Below are 16,852 nucleotides of genomic sequence, written 5' to 3' on the forward strand. Positions count from 1 at the left end.
GCGGTGTTTTTGCAAGAAGAAGAAAAAATCTGCAAATTTTATGGCCACTGAAGAAATTGAATATTTAAGAACACAAGCATAGATTAGCTACTGGTATTAGCCCCCACGTCAGCGGCACGCAACACAATTAGCATGACGCCACATTACTCTTTTTAAAGCGAAGCTTTCTTTGCCAAATTCCTACGACTTTTTCACTTCTGCTGCTGCTGTCTTGCACGCCGCATCGGGGGAGGGTTCAGAGCTGTATATACATGAAAGGAGCGTGACATAGAGGAAAGGCGACATGAGAAACTCGTTTGTACTTTTCCATGGCTTCGCATGTGCACAATGCCTTCTAGAGCTCACTGGGCGTCGTCACATTAGCGTCTTGACAGCTGTAATTATCCGTGACCCCCGGCAAACGCTTTGCAGAAGCTGGAGCGCTTACCCTTCTGCTAACGTGCAAGTCCTGTGTAAAGTAGATAGAACGGTAGAGAGGGGGCAGGGAGGAGACGGCAGAGAATGGGTAGAACCGGAATGGGTGGGATCAGGAGTTTGATCGTCGTCGTGTGATTATCGGAATTGATTCAGCCCTTTGATTTAATGCAGCGCCTGTCTCGATCTTGGAGAAAAAATGACGGCTGAATGCTGCTATACTCGACAGTAGTTCGCACTTTTCCAGAAAGAAAATGAAACGTTACTTTTCTACGAACCATTAAGAACTGCGGGCCTCCTCATGATCGAATTTCGCCTCTGTGGTGCAAACGTGCCCCTTAAACTATATTTGCAGACGTTCGAAACGCGAAATGAACAATTCATATGAGAAGATGAAATGAAAGCAGTTATGCGGCGTGCTCAATTGAACGCAGTACGAACAAAGTAAAGCCTTACGAAGTTCATATCAAAATGTCTCCGAGTGTGCCTCCCAAGCTGTTGTCTGACATCGCCTTTCACCCTTAAAGACAACTGTAATACGGATAACAACTAAAGTATAATGTGCAGGCTTAAAGAATACTAATATGTCTTCCAATTTTTGCGGCTAATGCATCATATTCGACACTTTTTAACCAGAAAATCGAATAAAGTTCGAAGGCTTCAATAGCAGCTAAGTGTTCTCGAAGAAGAAGTGCTTTATGTAAGTAGTTCTCGACCAAGTAACAATTTACGCACTCCGCTGCCTATCGCAGGGGTCGCCGAACCTAGTGCACTAAGTCAACCAAGTAACCAAGTCAGACCTAACAGAACGCATTTGTTCTTCATCGTCCCGCAATCCTTGACAGAACACGTAACATTTCTCCGAGCGCCCCATGTTCCTCCTGGACTGCTTCTTTTGCTCACTACACTGCGTTGTATGCACTCTATCAATTAGGCCACCATCCTCCCAAGTTTCTCATAATGATATATAAGTTTAGAGGAGAGGTTGGCGCATTTAGGTGGCACGGGCTACTCGTCGTCGCAAGGCAAACAAAAAATGTAAGCATCATGAACACTGAAAAACACCGAGTACAGTGAGTGAACGCGAACATATTCAGAGTTATTCACTGTTTTTGATCGGCGAATAACTTTAAACGAACAATATCTTCAAACGACGAACACTTGTTTTACAAAGGCGAGATGGAACTTATCGCTTCTATGTTTATTCGCTCGAACGATCGATTCCTTGATGTAGAATAACTGAGTTAGCAGTTCTAGTGGCTTGTCTGATTTATGCGAAAAAAAAGGAAATCAATCAACGCTAGTCGAGTGAAAAAAGCGGGAGGGCCGAGATAGAAGAACTTAGTTGTCCTTTACTCGCATTTCCGGGATCACTTATCACGGTGCGGAGAAAATGCGGGAGTTTGATAACGTTTAAGCTCAAAACTGAATTAGCATTTATAGGGCCGCCGGATGCCAAGAGTTCGCATGGCATGCACCGAAAGGACTGTCTCGCCGACTCCTCTGTGAAGCGAAAGCAGCAAGGCGCAGGTGCACCCTGTGGTTCAGAGCCCTTATTGTTGGATTCTGCTGCGGCGAGGCGAAAAAAGAGCGTGCCGTGTAGAATATGCGTACGTATATGCGCAGACGCGTGCGCGTGGATTTCAAAGACGGCCCTAACGTGGTTCAAGGAAAAGAGATCCGGTGAAAATCGCGGCTAGTACTGTGCGCTCTCACTAGTGTACTTCCGGTTGCCTTAAGGGAGAACAAAAACTCAAAACAGTAAATTGCGCTGATGAGAATCTGCGTTTGTTCTATGTAAAACGTGTGGTGATTGAGAAAGTTGCGCGTGAATGCTGCACATCTGGTGTTCAATTTAGATCGTTCGAGAAGGAGGCCTACACAGACGGAGGAATCAGCCGAATTGTTCTCAGTAATTACTCATCGCTGCCGGTTCATGTCGTGCGGTTTGCCATGGAAGCCGACTCATGACGTCTGGTTTCGAACCTTGCATGCATATAAGTACTCACCACCTTTTAACGTCCCACCTTTCGCCTCGTACAACACTTATACATTCGGTGAAAGTGTCGGCTTGATTTTGGTCTCCTAAATGCGAATTTAACTGCTCGCTTTTGTTATGTTCTTGGAGGGCGTCGGTCGCATGTTGGCGCTGATATGCTGCCCCGCAACTGAGTTCTCGGATATCATGCTCGTATGGGCGCTACTACCCTCAGCGAGTCAGGGAGAGAGGTAGAGAGAACGAGAAAAATGCGTGTAGGTTAACCAGGCTGAACCCAATTCGCTACCCTGCACCAGGATAGCAAGCGGTGGGGGGGGGGGGGGCAAAAGAAACGAAGACGGAGAGAAGAAAAGTTCACATCATGCACGCACGCACACGCTGAAGGGAACATAGTGTTCAGTCAGTCAGTAGCAGTCCTATCAGTGGATGAATCTTAAGAAACGCAGCAGGTGCTTTCGTGGCTTAGTGCATGGCCGAAGCTCGAAGCACGTAAAAGCTCGAAGGCACGTAAAACCCCACAATTGAATTAAATATTGTCATAGTTTTGAAATCGACATCTCATTGTCTTCATGCCGTCCTCGTTATACTGCCTTTGCCGTCCCATCGATATCATTCCTTTTTCATTATTCTATCGTCACTGCGTCCGCGCCATACAGTCGCCGTCATTACGCCATGCTATAATGGGTCAATTTGGGATGTGAGTACCATAGCATAATGGGACGATATCGGAGTATGTGGCATATATAGCCGAAGGAACGTAAGTCTCATAATTACCACTACATGTGTTAAGTCGACGTAATTTCAGGAATACGGCCTTTAACTACATTGCTCGAATGCTATTTGCATTACCACCGACGGTCATCGTGAGGTGATCTTTTCCGTAATCATTTTTTTTTTCAGAATCCTCCCGGGCTTTACTGACAGAGACTGCATAGTGCTATTGCTGCATAGTGCTCCTGCACGATCACAGGGTGGCAAACTTACTCATGACTCGACTCATTCAGACTCAGCCTGACCCGTGAATTGGAGTAAGCCCGGCTGAGTAGAATTTTACTGATTGTTGGGGTCCAGTGAGCACTTACCAAAACTTTGTGCGTGAGTCTGAGTGAATGCCGTTTGTTTCGCCGATATATGCTCCCAGTCGCACAGGTATAACTTGAAGCCGAGCCGTTCGTTGTATACGAGGCGTCTAATTGCTAACGGGTATTGCAAAAAAGCACTTCCAACAAATATTGAAGGATCACCATGACTTCTACTTCGTAGCGATGCTTTAGCACACATACTGACCGCTTGATGAACCACAAACGACAATAGCGTCTTGCCCGTTTGCGTACGGTAGGATAATGCTATAAAGTGCATTCTTACACAACTATAGTAATCTAGCGAAATCTAGGCCTATTAGGGGATGCAAAGGACGATCTACTCTGCAAGACACTGAGACTGATCCGTGTTTCAGGCAGAAGTTACTTGGCGCCGCGCAGTGCTGAAAAGTTCGCAAGCAGTCTTTCTTAATCTTTGATCATCCATGCGCAACGCACCGCAGTTCTTACTTCAGGATGTTTAAATCGAAACAGCAGAGAGCTCAAACAGACTACGATCACGCCAAAGGGTGAGTCATATCGATGAGTGTGACCTTGCATCATGCTTAACGCAACTGTGCTAATAGTCTTTGCTTGGGCATTACAGGTCCCAACCACAGGTCTACATTTCCGCTTTCTATTCGACTTTCGCCCACCCCCAGTGTAGGGTAGCAAACTGGGTGCTCGTCTGGTTGACCTCCCTGCTTTTTCCGTTCTTCCCCCCCTCCCCCTCCCTCTCTCTCTCTCTCTCTCTCTCTCTCTCTCTCTCAGGGAAGAGTAAAATAGCTCGTTCACTTTTGTATCTGGCCATGGAGGGTACATTTGCACACAAAAAAAATATTTTAGTAAGAACTTATTGTAGTGATTTCTTGTGAATTAATTTGTTTTCTAAACTACTGACAAAGGAAACATCGCTCAAGCGTACCGAAAAGGGTACTATAGGCTGTGAGTTCGAGGTACCACTCTCAGCGTAGCGTAACGATACGTTGGTTATAAACCGATAAAGGACATCGCGTCTCTGCACATGTTCACCACGCACGAACGAGAATACAGAACGCGCTTACTATTAGCGTCAAAAGGATAAAATGGTATAGCTGACGCTGTCGATAAACCTCTTCGAAACAAAAATTGTGGCCAACATCGACAAATTAGCCCCCGCATCGACCGTGACAGGGTTCCGCGCGGTGTTCCTGTGTTGTTCAGTTGCTCGTGGTAAAACCGGCGCGCCGAAGTTGAAGGACAGGCGCTTCAACTAAACCCCTTCCTGAAAGTTACAATAGCCCCGTCTGAATAGCAAGGGGCAGAGTGAACGAAAAGAAAGAAAAAACAAGAAAGAAGAGAACTGGCGTCGTACGTACTTGAGCATCGAACGGAAAATCGAACGCCGTGGAGATTCGTCGATAAAGCGCCGCCCGAAACAGGGTATGCGCCGAAAAAGAGGGTCTCCTCCAGGGAAGACTCGCAAAACCGAAGCGAATTGCGAGAAAAGCTTGTCCCACTAACTTGATCTATAAACCATCATCGAATACTGTTTATGATGCAGTTATATCGCAACAAGGTTCACGTGATAACCGCAGCTATACACGGCGCATTCTTGCCAATCTAGGTGTAAGCGTAAACATGGAAATGACCAGCTGATAAAACGCATGTGCCTTGAGAACATTCAAAATACGAAAGCTTATTAAAAAAGAATAAGAAGATCCCCGGGGTCATTCGGTGGCCTTAAAGAAAAGAAACATTTACTGCAATGACAAGTTACGTGCTCCCGACTCCTTGATACGTTTACATGCACCTACTTGATGCTGACAACAACCCGCCACTCGATCGGGGAGCGTTTTCTCGAAATTCCGGCGTCACTTGCTAGCACAGGCTACCCCGTGAAGAAACATACAGCGGGTGCGATGCATGGCTGCATGTTTGCCGCGTGGCTGCAGCTATTCGTTGGCAAGCATGCAGGACGTGCAACTTCAGAGACGGTGACCTTATTTTGCTGAAAACAGCAGTTATTAGCTTAGAGCTGGGCCGATCATGCTAGTTAGTCAGACTTCGGTACGGACATGGCGCGACGTACGTACATGCATTTCAACCACCACGCCGCGACAAAATTGTGCAAATGAACAAATTGAGGCGGAGAAGGAAGCAGGAATAGACGGAAAGACAGGGAGAAGCACAGAGAAACATCTACCGTGTTCCATCTGGCTCATCTCGTGCACTATATTCGCAGTGTTGATAGAGATGCGGTGCATGTAACTGAGTGGAAACTAAATATCTAGTGTTTCTTTTAAAGTTTATTACAAAAAAATTAATAGGGGGTAATAATTTCAACCAAAGTATGATATATGTGCGAAGCCATATAGATGCTCCTCGCGGCGTTATCTCGGCGCGGACCAAGAACAGGATGCCAAGTCACGCACGAGACTGCACAAGTTCGCCCAGATCGCTATCGAGCGTGTAATTAAAGTAAATTATCTAGAAAACTGATTAGCATCGCCAAGAAAGCGGTGGCAGGCGGGAGACCAAAATGAAACAGCTGCGTAATGTTATCTCATTCCGCACCCGCTGAATTCGGCGGAAGAGAAAAGGATAGTCTTGAAAGGTTTGTTTACAAACGACAGAAAAGCGTAAAGAAAACAGCGATAGCGAAAATATCTGCGCGGTGGCGAAGTATTTCTCTCCAAAAACATGCGCGTACAAGCGCCCGCTCCCATGAACTTCTCGACGCTAACAAAGTCGTTGCCGGCGGCGCGACCCGTCATGCAAGTGTCCACGCGCAAACAGACCGAACGTCTGCAGGGGTCATCCAACGCGATACCATCTATCAAGATTTGCGAGGAGTGAGCGGGAGGCAATCGATAAACACACCGAAACTCTATAACGACATCACGGGAGGCCGAGTGCTTGCGTCGCAATCGATAGGACACGCTACGCTATAGCGTACCCCCTTTTTTTTTTCGGCTGCCCGAATGGCGACATACTCATTTCGGATGGGCGTCCACTTTAATTGCAGGCCCTGCGCCAGCGATCTCTTTGTCGTTGAAGACGTGGCTCAGCCCGATAACAGGCACATCGGCCTGCCATTGTTTATCGTCAGTCGCCTGGAAGGATTTGCCAGCGCTGCATGCGAGCACGTTGAACGGGTCTTGTATTTCGCAACTTTAATTAAGTGTCGGATTAGAGGGCCGGGCGCTGGTGTTCAAGAAGCGTAAGGATAATCCCCCGCGGAGATAATGCAGACGTAGCAGCTGGCTGAGCCAGCACAACATAGATTGGAAAGCGCCACTACCATGAGCTGAAGAAGGAAATCGAAAAAAAAAAAGGAACATTCAAGATCGACAAACCCTGTCCGGGTCAATGTATAGTATAGGCTCCTCGTGATGTCTCTGCCATACTGTGGCAGTGTCGAGGGTTGTATATGATTTCGTGATGCTTTCTGGACACTTCTCCAATCAGGAGCTAACGATATTTTCGGGCTTTCCCCTGTTATTGGCTGCTCGCTTTCTTCTAACCAGCAAAGAATTGCGAGGGGCGCCTCGCTCTCAACACGCTTCGTTCATTAGGGAATGGCGGATGAATGAGAGGACCATGTATGTATAGGCGACACATGAACTTCTTCGTTTGACATTTGCTTGTCTCCTAGGGCACACACGATGAACGCAAAAGTAGTGAGTCGTCCGCCAGAAAAGATAACACTTGCAGCCGTAAGAAGTCAGTTAACCTTATCCTTCGCTTTGATTCACTTTCTCGCCGCGCTGAACTGCACATAATTATATGTAGTTTTTAGTATGTCGTAGATCTGAAAAAAAAAGTTAACTATTTCGAACGTGCTCCTTATGAACTTCCACAATATTCTAACGGTAGAGAGTTAGACGTTGTGCATCTTTTATTGTAAGAAGAACAAGTTTAATGCCAAGTATACCAATATCTCAGATGTGCTGTGCTGCTAGGAAAAGAAGAAAGAATGAAGAGAAATAGAAAGGAAGATCGAAATAACAACGGATACTACACACCACACTGACAAAGAGAGAGAGAGAGACAAAAGGGAAGGAAAGACAGAACACTGACAAAAATCTCAAGCATGTAAGTAGTGTCAGCATGGACATCAGTACAGGAGGCGCAGTTTAATATTTGGGACTGTCCCCAGACCCTCGCATGGACAGGAAGTCCCCTCCCCCCCCCCCCCCCCCGCCCTCTCAGCTCTATTAATATATAATTACACGTTTAACATAAATCTACTACACAGGTCCTACGTAAAGATGTTAAAAAAATTAAGCAGCTCCAAAGCACTGTGGGAATCCGTGTACTCAAAGCTTTCATGAGCCAGCAAGGCAAAATGCTGCTTCGCGAGAGATACGCAGAAAATTTTGGTGACGAACACGTCCCTAAGCCTCCATGGTGGTGGCCCTTGCAGAGAAAATGGAACTTCCATCCAGCCTACAAACGTGTTGAATCGAAGCACACGACCTGCTTGATCTTGTGGTCAAGCACGGTAAGACGAAAGACGCGCAGCAATTTTCCGCGACGAATGAATATCGTAACTTATTCATCGTCAGCGAAAAGATGCGTCCGCTCGTTTGTCACGCACAAGCGTACATGGCCCGTCTGTGAAATCAGTGAGATTATGTGTGTCGCTGCGAGGGTAGCGAGTGCCGGAGGAGGAAGTTGCCTGGAGGTGGAGAAGAAAATCGCGCGCCGGGGAAAGTGCGGAGGAGCGCGCTGAGGATGGATGGATGGATGGATGTTATGAGCGTCCCCTTTGGAACGGGTCGGTGGGTTGTGCCACCAAGCTCTTGCTATTATACTGCCTAATTTCCTACCTAGGTTAAACAATAAAATAAACAAAAAAAAAACACTATGAGCTCCCACAATCAAATTTTCTGATCCCCTATTGCGAACTGTGCTTTTGTACGTCTCCGTTTTTTGTCGTTTCCCTACTTTCATTCCACCAATACTCCAATCGCCTCTTACTAATCCCTATTGTGGACATGCTTACTGTTCCACTGCTCTCGCTGAAGCCAAGGGCTTCAAGGAGGCCAGTGGTGCCTAAATCGACCGCTGGGTAGACGTCTTTACATTCTAATAAAACATGCTCCATAGAGCGCGTGGAAAAGCAACGCCACCTAGAGGAATGTCTAGGTGGCGTTGAGCGAAGTGGGAAAGGAGAAAGGAGGAGGAGGATAAGCTGTGGCGCGCTGGGCTGACCTCCTCTGGCAGTTGACACGGGTTGGTGTGCGCTATGGGCGTACCAGGTTCGTCTCGTGATCGAGAGGCCGAGCGCCGAGCGAGAAGCACGGAGCAGCGGCGCAAGCGGCTACAGACCAAGCGGAAGTCGACCGACTCAGAAGTCGTCGCCAAGCGCAAGGCACCAGCCGAACAAGTCCGCCAAAAGGCACGGGCTTGATATGCCCAGGAGACTCCACAAGAGGAACAAGGGGAAGGAAGAAATGAACAGTATTGAGAGTACTTTACTCAATTGCAAGAAATAATAAAGACTGTGCATTAAATTACAGTGGTTTACCATCTTTCCTAACGGCACTTTACACTTCATAAAAAAATAAAGAAAACCAGATATAACACATAAAAAAGAAAGTCGTGAAAAAAAAAAAAACGCTGCACTTACAATCAAAGCATTAAAAAAAAATACCCACCCAAGCACTCTGTACAGATGGCTAGCCAGTGAAGCTGAAACGTGCGGTCCCGCACTTGTCACTTGCTGCTTAGGCTCGGCTTCACGAGCCTGTTCTTGTGCCCGGACTGCAGCATGGGCACGGCGTAGACGAGCTTGTTCCCGGTTCTGCTCGCGGCATTGCCTATCGAAAGCTGCCTGCTCCTTGTGAGTATGTATGATGCGTGGCCTACCCATTTCGAAGCCGGAGAGAAACTACTGCGCACGCGCTCGGCTGCGACGGAGAGCAACGACGTCACTATTGGCGTAGCCAATCCCGCACCTCTCTTGCTCTTTTTTTTTTTTTTCGCGCATGCGCATGGGGTTGCGCCGGAGGAGTTTTCTGCATACAGGCGACAGGCGGACGGACGTATCGGCTAGCCATATATGCAGCTTCGCTCTAAAACAATTTACGCGCAATGCAGAAAAATGGGAATAGCACCGATACGGCTTGCGCGTGACCGCGTTCACGAAGTGAAAGGTCGCTGTAAGTTTTTTGTTGTGAAGGAAGGTGTAGCTTCCCATTAAGTTTTCTTTGTATGTACTGCTCGTTGACCTGTCATTGGTTAGGAACATCCGGTGCTCATAATATCGTAAATAGTTCATGGGCATAGGTCATTTCATTCGTTGTAATAAATAATGTGAGCGAAGAAAACATTTGTGGCCTAATGGTTAGAGCGGGCCGAAATTCGAACCCCGGTGCCGGACGCACAGCCTTTTGTTTTAAGAGTGAGGTTGAATCTACTCGGCGAGAACCCGACCAGTCACTGAAAGAAAGACACAGACGGAACCGTGCGACGGTAGGCAAACAAAGCTTCGCTTTGAAGAATAACAGGCATGAAGACATAAATTGACGAAAGTCTGATGTCCTTTTTCAACTTTAATCTGTCCTGTGCGGGGACGTTCCCACCGGAATTATTCGAAATACATTCTTCGCAAGCACCCTTAATTTTTTTTTTAGTGTATCTCATACTGTTGACTGCCCTTGAATACATCAGCAGCAAATTCGGGCAGGCTAATCCGGAGATTCTATTTAGTATATCAGCAGCAGCTGACAACGATCAATACACTTGCACGGTTGAGAACGATATATTAAGAGCGACCTCGAAAAGCTTTGCGTTGTTCTGTCTTTAGCAAGAAGTAAGCAATCACTGTCGGTGCAAAAAAAAAAAAAAAAGGAAAGAAAGAAGAAAGAGAAAAGAAAAAAAGAAATAAAGAAAATGAAAATTTTCCCTTTTCTCTCGTTTGTTGCAGCCTCAAAAAAGATGCACATTGCAGGTACCGTTAGCCTTGCCGGTTCCCGTAATATTTCAGCACTAAAGCTTCAACTTTGCTGGCGAAGAAAAGAAGGTTACATTATTCGCTCTGTGCAAAAGCCTCTTACCCCTCCCCCTGTAAAGAGAGAGAGAGAGAGAAAGAACACGCGTCATGAGAATTGAGCAGCTTTGAAGCAAGCAGCGATTACTATTTGCTTTCTAGGGAGAGTACTTTCGCGTTCGCCACGCGAATAGTAAAGGCCTTTACGTCTTGGCGACATCTCATAACACGGTTAATACGATGATATGCAACGAGAGAGCGGTGATATGCACACGATGATATGCAACGAGAGAGCGGTACTAAAAAGAAAATGAACAGCCTCCCTAATGGCTTACCACCGTCTGGTCGCTGCTGAATCCGTTAGTCCACTTCTAGCGGACATTCGCGGATAAAAAGTAGTCGGGAGAAAAGGATGAAGAAACAGAGTACGACGCTGATATGCAGTGGTGCGGACGCTCTTAGGGCACAAGAACAGGTTGTTCGCCACGTTATCCTCACGTTTCCTTTAATGGCTAGAAAAATCAAGGTGACGTCCGAACAAAGCCTTGTATGTTTCAACACAAACTTATTAACTAAGGTCTCTAATGACACGACAGAAAACCAGCCTAGTTGCGACGTCTTTGAGCACTAAACGGATAGTGCTAAGTCTAGAGTGTATACTGTGATTTCAAAGACAGCCTTCATTTAGTGGCTTATATACGCACGTCACGTGTTGCGGTCACGAAAAAATACTCGACTTGGAGTGAAGCTGTTATTGCGCACTAGATGCGACGGTGGATGCGCATCAATATGTCCACTTCAACACGTTCTCTCTAAAAAGGTCAGCTCCAAAAGTGGATCAAAGTGTATTGAAGAAACAAGAAGAACGAGCTCAATAAGCTTCGTAGGGGATCTGGGACATGTCAAGAGTGAGCTGTGATGGAAGCTGCAGTTGTTGTGCATGGCGTAATTATAAGCGTTATGCGCAATTAACAACATTCCGATAATTACGCTTTGGAACTCTGTGGGGGATTAAACGGCGCCCTGTTTTATAACTATCGCAGCGCAGGCTGCAGGCAAATTTCATGCGCCGCAACATATTCACACTGTGCCGTTCGAGCACCTAAAAAAGTAGCCAATCGAAGAATTGAATTACTGCTCTAAAGAAAGAAGCGGTTCACTTAAACATTTCTTCCTAATATTTGGCACAGGTATGTGACGTTTGGATTGAGCTGCTGAAAGTACATTTCCAAGCTTAGAAGTAATAAATGGAGAGCCTTAAGTTTTAGTGGTTGTGTGTATAACGCCGCCGCCACCACACGCGCAACAGCTTTGGTTCGGCGCTCAATGGGCTTTCGGCAAGGAGAGTCCACAAAAGCTGCGGGACAGTAGCACAGTTACCAGAACACTTCTGCGGCTAGGAGGCTTCAACGAGGAAAGTACTGTGAACCCTGGCCTATCTGTCATCACGTCTGCATTGTCTGATTCTGCTGTCAGCACCATTATGGTGCCTGCACGGGCCTTATGTACGATGGGCGACTCCAGGCGTCAGAAAGAAGGCTGGAGCACCGTTGCAAACTTTGAAGCGAGTACCCTCGGAATAATTTTACAAACTGCACAGAACTGGACTGCAACGATTGTAATGGCATCATTGGAATCAGACATATGCTGGCGGGGTGTCCCGCGACTCTCCCCAACCTCGTTGAAGAATGGACACAGTGGGAGAAAAGGATTCAAAGCCCATTGTTTCAGGACTAACTAAGGGCCGTCCAGAGGGCCCATGATGTCGCTGAAAGGCTTGGCCTGACAGTGCCAACGTGGGAGCGGCCCGCCTTGGCTTAAGAAGTCGAGCCTCCGGACCTCATTACAATAAATGTTTTCACACACAGAGAGAACCCGGCAGCATGTCTACCAACGCGGTTCAGGGAAACCACACAGCCCTTCGGCTGCAGTCATCCTCCCAACAAAACCTGAAGAAATCAAGTTGAAGACATCGCGTATGACCACATCGACGGGGGGCGCAAAGCTTGCTGCACACCATGCTGCCCTTAATTTCATTAATCAGGAACCACCGCAACAATGGACAGATTTCTGCGACTTCAAGGCAGCGTTCTAAAGCATAGAAAAGCAATGCGCCACGGATCAAATGAACAACTGGTCTCAGAAATTCGCGACAGGCCTATCATCGCAGCTATGACGAGGAACATGACATAACTTTCCGATGACTTCCGGGACACCGCAATATCAGCGGGAATGACTACACCTATGTAACTGCCCGATCTGCACATGAAAGCGCTCGATATGTTTTGATTCCGCTTGCGCGGACTGAGGCTGCTGCTATAGGCTGCGCTCGATGTCCCGTGAATGTACATTGCCTCTGTGGGACTTGAACGTTGTCGCCATGTGTCCTTTACGTTCTTTGTCTCAGGATATACAGCTACATCTACGGCTATTGGATACCACGGCGCGAACAGACCATATTGTACCGTTTGTGTCTCGGCGTCGCATTTACTGACTCCTTTGCTTTGCTGATTAGAACAGACAACAGCCTAACGTGCAACACGTCCTGTGATAGTCGCCCTGTGATAGTCGCCCACATTATCTGTATCTGCCCGCGCTATAGTGGCTAGAAGTAAGTGATGTGCACAATGTAGGACCAACTGGACAATCATCTACAATCACAACAAAAAGTTCTAGGCCAGTGCTTCCGAATAAATTCCGCGCAGAAGGCTTTATTCGTGCTACTCAGATTCCTGAGGTCTACGGACCTTCATGATAGACGTTAAGAGCACTGCATGCTACCGCCCTGTAGTGTATGCGGTCACTTTGTTTGTGCTTGCCTCTCTTTCTCTCTATCTTCTCTCTCTCTCTCGCTCGCTCGCTCTTTTTACCCCTGCCGTTTGCCACCGCGCAGGGAGCCAACCAGAACTACCTCCGCTTAACCTCCCTGCCTTTCTATGCGACCATTTTCTTCCTCTTTCTTGTAGCATTTAGTAGTTATATTCAAAAATATGAGAGAGAGAGAGAGAGAGAGAGAGAGAGAGAGAGAGAGAGAGAGATGCTTAATCACGATTAAGCGCAGTGGCTTAAACAAAAAGCGGGAGGTTAGTAGCTTGGGTCATAAAACAAACAAACAAACAAACAAACAAACAAACAAACAAACAAAAAAACCCATGGTCTGCTGGTCAAGCCAGCAATCGCAGGTGCGAACGAGTTCGTCGCACACCAACTCCCATATTAAGTTGATAGTGAGCAGGAATTTAATGGCTTGGTCAATGTAGCCCATGTCCATTGTATTTGTTTCTTCATGTCGGGGCGACACACTGAGGCTGTCCCACAACACGTGCTCGACTGTCGGACGGGCACCGCTGTGACAAATGCCGCAACTCGCTGATGACGCCATGTCGTCCGGGTGTTTCTCTTTTGATTGTGAATTCCCATATTTTTTTTTAAAGCGGTGTATGCGCGTCACCTGAGCCAGGACGTCCACAGTGAGGGCTGCGCCTGCGCCTTATGCACCACGACCATAGCGACCCCCGAGCAAGCGCCATGGGAAGTGCACTGTGCGGCACTTTCGCTCTAGCGTCATGTTTGCTTGCTGTTTCAGTCGCTCGCGTAACTGTTGGTAGTGTAGGCGTAAAGGAACGAGAGAAAACAAAACGGCCAAAGCATTTCAAAAAGACGGCCACATCAGTCTAGCTTCACCGGCTCCTCTCTCTGTAGCGTAGATTTTTCGAGGCTGACGTAGGGAGGTTAAGCGTACGTTAAACGATGTCTTTTGTTAATTTAGTGAAATGAAGGCTGACTTCGGATGCTCATCCGATCATCTGGGTTTTTTTTTGCCACATTACTTTCGAAAGCCAGAAACAACAGCGCGATTGTTGGTTGCTGAGCACACCTAAACACACTGGTTGTGTAGGTGAGACGGAGGGAAAGCCCAAGAAAAGCTCTTGCGCACCGCGATCTCTTGTGAGGCAATCAGGTTCAAGGGGGGGGGGGGGGGGGGGCACCTTGGGCCAGTTGGTACCGCTTGTCCTGTCCAGTCCTTCCTCTTACGTCCCGTCTGAAGTCGCGGTTCTTTCCCTCTTTAAGCGAGAGGCAATCAGTGTGTGCGCTTCGGTAAAATCAGAGTAGTTCCGTAAAGGTTGGTAGGTGGGCAAAAAGCAGTTTCACTCGTCGTGAAACGATCTTCTGCTAAAGAATACACATGTTGGGAGCGGATCTGGAAGCTCTGCTGGATATACCGACACCGACAGTGAGTATATAGAACACCAAATGCACGCTTCTTAAAGACGAAACTATGCGACGTTTCTTTTATAGTAAAGGCCACCATTGTCACGACCGAGAAACCTTATGACAGGCGGCACAGTCTCTCAGATATGCATGAGTTAATACGTCTAGTTGGTTCGCCCTCTAAGGAAGAGTATTACTGTGTAATATAGACATCTTCTGCTGGCCAAAATAAAATGAAACGACTTGAACCATGCAATGGCTTTTGCTTTTGCTTTTCTTCTTATTTTTGTGTGTGTGTTCAAGATTCATATGATTCAGACTCATGCATCCGTAAAATAGAGCCGTCTCTCGAGCACGAACTCGCGGAGACGGTCGCATTGAGTAAGATAATTAGTTGGTGCCCAACTGTGTTTGCTTTGTATCCGCGATGCGAGCAAAGGGCTTTCTTCTTCTGCGCTGGATGCTTAAAGATCACCTCGCCTTGGTTGACCTTTGTCACCAAGACCGCCGACATGTCGAATGTATATTTTATGCGCCGCCTTTGTTAGCACCAGCGGGCCCGATAGGCACTAGTCTGGAGGAAAGCCAATTAGTAACTTCCATTACGAAAGCGGACCGGTGCTCATTCCATTATTCGGAAGCCTGCGTCGATGCGCAGGCTGCGCTTTGGTTCTTGATAACACAAAGACGAACAGAGACTCGGTCCACCGAGATTTCTTTGATGGCAGAGTCTATTTTAAACCCGTAGGTAAGGAAAGGCTGGGTTGTTTGTTTTGCGTTTTCTCTATGCATTTCATTATGTGAGTATGTCAGCTTACCCTGAGACTGAAGTTTCTCAAGAAGCTGGAACACGAATGAGTCTTGAAAACAGAGTAAGTAAGAAAAGAAAAACAGGATGTATTGGGCGTTGTTCTAGGATAATGTTCTTAGTTTTTACAAAACAAAATATATTGATTCAAGTCTTTCAAGTACTGAACATCAAACAGACTCGGTCCTGTTGTTCTATAAGGCGGCTCTTCAGTTCTTAGAGAAGGCGCAGAGAACGTGCGGGGGTGAGGCAGAGGATCTTGAAATTGGGTTTTAGTGTTTAGGCATTGAGCTTAGCGCGAAAAACAAATGAGAATTCAGCATGAAGTATTCAGCAGGGTTAAGCAGCGCTGTAAGGGAGTGGATACAAGAAGAAAAACAAAAGCAAGACGACGAACACCAGCGCTCGTCCTGTACTTTTTATTCGCCTACGTGCTACCTTTCTTCCAGCCATGCTATATATTTTGAATCACGCACTAACCCAGCTTCCTTGTTTAATCGCAGTGAAGTGATTCTTCAATAGCTGCCGCTGTCGGTTTTATATTTCCTTTTGTTATTTTTTTTTTGCGTCCTTCATTTTTATGCATAGTTAACTTATTCATTGTTTTAAAAGTGCAGACGAACGGGTAGGTAGGTTACATTGGAGCCGACTCTCCCAAGACACACTTACTAAACTGAGGCTGTCCTTTTCTCAATATAACACGCACACACGTGCAACACATGCACAGACATGTTGCCTACAAAACAACGGAAATGTCAGCAGGACAAGAAATAAAGCTAACCGGAAGAAGCGTCGCATATGCTTCTGCGTTAACCAATAGAAGGTGCATTCTCCACTATGGAATAAAAAACTATTACGCGTTCAGACACGAATTCCAGTTTTCAAAGTATAGTCCTGAGAGCAAACACTAAATATAAGTAGAGTTCACAAGGTTCCGCAAATCAAATAAAATTAATTAGTTCGACGTCTGCAAGGAAAACCGGTAGGGCCGTGCAAGCCCGTCTCTGCATAATGGGGCATGACAATGGACCAAGTATTTATTGTTACAGAAAAATCACAGCTGTCCGAAAGGCTTAACTTATCACGCATATGGGCTAGCTGTTGGTCATATTGTGTAGAAACCACAGAAACGTGTGGAGTATCACAGTATAGGGATATTGAAACCATCTTTCTCCCCTGGTGAAAAAATGCGAGGTATGTAGCCCACGTCCAGTCGCGATCGGTGAAGAAAGGTATCCGATGCACGGTCCATTTCCTTGTCTACAGAAAACCGCAGAGTCAGGTCTACCCGATTCAGCAGTAACGTCTTGCTTTGCTCATTGAACAACATACCGTCAGACAACGTTCAATGCACTTTACAT

The 16,852-nt window shown here is 46.7% G+C and overlaps 1 protein-coding gene across 2 annotated transcripts in view; it reads right to left on the reverse strand.

Moving 5' to 3' along the window:
* The window catches only part of LOC126542376 (retinal guanylyl cyclase 1), a 218,172-nt gene that overhangs the window by 75,442 nt on the left and 125,878 nt on the right, over positions 1 to 16,852 (reverse strand). The window lies entirely within an intron of this gene.

The sequence above is a fragment of the Dermacentor andersoni genome, chromosome 2, assembly GCF_023375885.2.
Source record: "Dermacentor andersoni chromosome 2, qqDerAnde1_hic_scaffold, whole genome shotgun sequence".
NCBI classification, from domain to species: domain Eukaryota; kingdom Metazoa; phylum Arthropoda; class Arachnida; order Ixodida; family Ixodidae; genus Dermacentor; species Dermacentor andersoni.